The sequence below is a fragment of the Gossypium raimondii genome, chromosome 13 (genome assembly GCF_025698545.1).
Source record: "Gossypium raimondii isolate GPD5lz chromosome 13, ASM2569854v1, whole genome shotgun sequence".
Lineage (NCBI taxonomy): Eukaryota > Viridiplantae > Streptophyta > Magnoliopsida > Malvales > Malvaceae > Gossypium > Gossypium raimondii.
The window spans coordinates 45349530-45352599 of NC_068577.1; positions in this window are offsets into that span (position 1 = coordinate 45349530).

Consider the following 3070-nt stretch of genomic DNA (forward strand, 5'->3'; position numbering starts at 1 on the left):
TACCGAATCGATTATTTAATGCCTTAGTGTCGAAATTTTGAAAAGATTTTTAAGATACGATCCTTTGAAATGAAAGTTTAAATAATTGAATTAGTTAAATGGACGGACCAATTTCAAAGAAACAGATCGCTACACTCAGTGAGTTAGAGTGCAACAGTTCAATCCTCGAAATTAGGTTCATCCCTTAAAAAATTTAAAACATGTTTTAAGAAGGATATTTGACTATTTAAGTCAATCGAGAAATAAGAATCCAGTAAGTTAGGGTTTAATTTCTCGAAATTCTTGAACATCAAACATTGCCTTTATTTTAAAATCGAGATAGCAAAATGTCGTATCCAACCTACTGCTTAGGGAGAGAAGACTTGTGGCTTAAATCTGCTTCCTTACACTTTAAGATAAGATTCGCCGTCTTCGATATGCTCCGCTACTGCTTAGGGAGACAAGATCTGTAATTTCCAACCTACTCCACTGCTGACCAGGGACATAGGACTTGTGGCTTAAATCTGTTTCCCTACTCCTGGGGAAGATAAGATTCGCCGTCTTTGATCTGCTCTGCTACTGCTTAGGGAGACAAGATCTGTAATTTCCAACCTACTCCATTGCTGACCAGGGACATAGGACTTGTGATTTCACCGATCTGTTCTCTAGGGAACATGACCAATATAATTCGTTTATGAACTTAATTATGCCTAATGATTAGGATGGTATGATAAAAATGTATCAAATACTCCTAACTAGACATGTGTGAATGGTGTTTGCATGAATGCAGAATTTTATTTTTTCGAGAATGATCCCGCTTAGGTTGTCATTGTTCGAAGTTTATTAAGGCTTTAACACCAACGTGCCACAACACCTTCTTGTTTGACTGACTTTTCTGAAGAGACATTTAGCCAGGTTGCCTCCCACTGTAAACATCAAAGTTTAATCAATTGGGGCACAAAATTTGTACCATCATTCTCCCACTGTAATCCAAGTGTAGAAATATGCGGCTTTTCCTCAATCCTTCTATCACCATTCGAAGATACATGATCTAAATCGTTCTAGTTCTTTACACCATTCCCAAGGTTTCGTACCAAAAACTTATGCGCAGATGAAAGCTCTCTTCTCCGATCTAATCTCTTCCTATTGCCTGATGATTATTGCTTGCTTGTTTATTTAAGCTTTGTCATTAACCCGTCATTTTGTCATTTTGTTCAATCAATGCTTTTGACAACAAAATCCAAAGAGAAAGTCCAAATTTAGACTCTTCCTTCTCAAATTTCGAACCTTTAAATTTGGTGAGCTCTAAACAATAGTCTCGTTTCAGGTTCCTATATTATTTAGAAACTTTTTAGAGTAATATGTAAAACCTCCTTTGTGAAAGTTTTATTAGTCCATTAATCATTATTCCAATGCAACATGCTTGCAAAATGGTCATAACAATGGATAAGAATAGAGTTAGTTCTGGGCCTAGCTCAAAATGAATAAATTATCACAAATAGTAAAGAAGGATAATAAAGGAATTGATTGGGAATGTATATCTTGGAAAAGAAAAAGTATTCCAAGAACAACAAATTCAATTTCAATAGTAGGGGAATTGGGTGCCCCAGCTATTGCAGCTTGAACTTCTCTGGACAAACTTTCTGAAGACCATTTTGAGTTTGACATGTGTTTAGGAGATCTACAGTGCTTTGTCGATGCCCCAAGATGTCGCCTACCCTTCCTTATTGATTCAGGTATAACAAGATTACCACATGCCCGAAGATTCGAGTTGCTCTGATCGCTTCATGTCTCATTCTGATCAATATTTGAGCAGCCCTTTTCGGGTTTTCAACTCAAATCCCCTTTAGCCTAAGGTGCCCTTTGCGGGTTTTCTCCTTAGCCTCTCCATTTTTCATAATTTTTTTTGGAATCAAAGCGCCCTTTGCGGGTTTTCACTTTGACCCCTTTCCTTCAAGTGAAGTATTTCTTGACTGAGTCTGAGTTTACAGGATTTGGAAAGTTTTTTTCCATCCATCTCACTTAGAATCAAAGCTCCACCAGAAAAGGCCTTCTTTACAACATAAGAACCCTCCCAATTTGGCATTCATTTTCCTCTAAAGTCTTTTTGTCTAGGGAGAATTTTCTTCAACACCAGATCCCCTTCGTGGAATTCTCTAGGACGAACCTTTTTGTTATAGGCTCGCGTCATCCGTTTTTGATACATATGACCATTTTGGATGGCTTTTAACATTTTCTCTTCTATTAAGTTCAACTGGTCGTATCGAGACTAAACCCATTCTGCTTCATCCAATTTCAATTCAGTTAATACCCGAAGAGAAGGAATCTCCACTTCAATGGGTAAAACAGCTTCCATCCCATAAACTAGAGAAAAGGGTGTTGCCCCAGTAGAGGTCCTAACAGATGTTCGGTAAGCTAAGAGAGCAAATGATAGCTTTTCATGCCAATCTTTGTAGGTTTCAGTCATTTTCCCCACAATTCTCTTAATGTTCTTATTGGCCGCCTCCACTGCACCATTCATTTTTGGACGATATGGCGACGAGTTATGATGACTGATCTTGAACTGACTACAAACTTCCGCTATTGTGCTATTATTCAAATTCAACGCATTGTCGGATATGATTCTTTCAGGCATTCCATATCGACAAATGATCTCCTTTTTCAAGAATTTACTAACTGTCAATTTCGTGACATTTGCATATGAAGCAGCTTCCACCCATTTGGTAAAGTAATCGATGACCACAAAGATGAAACAATGCCCATTCGAAGCCTTCGGTGATATCGGCCCAATAATATCCAAACCCCACATGGAGAACGACCATGGAGTAGTCATAACATGCAGAGGTGAGAGAGGTACACGTATCTTATCTCCATAAATTTGACATTTATGATAGTTCTTAGCATAGCTAATGCAATCCCCTTCCATAGTAGACCAATAGTATCCAAATCTCATGATCTGTCTGGCCATTGTAAAACCATTTGCATGGGTTCCGCAAATGCCCTCATGGACCTCTTTCAGGATCTTTCTAGCCTCCACGGCATCTACACATCTTAACAGCACTTGATCTTTCCTTCTCTTGTACAACACTCC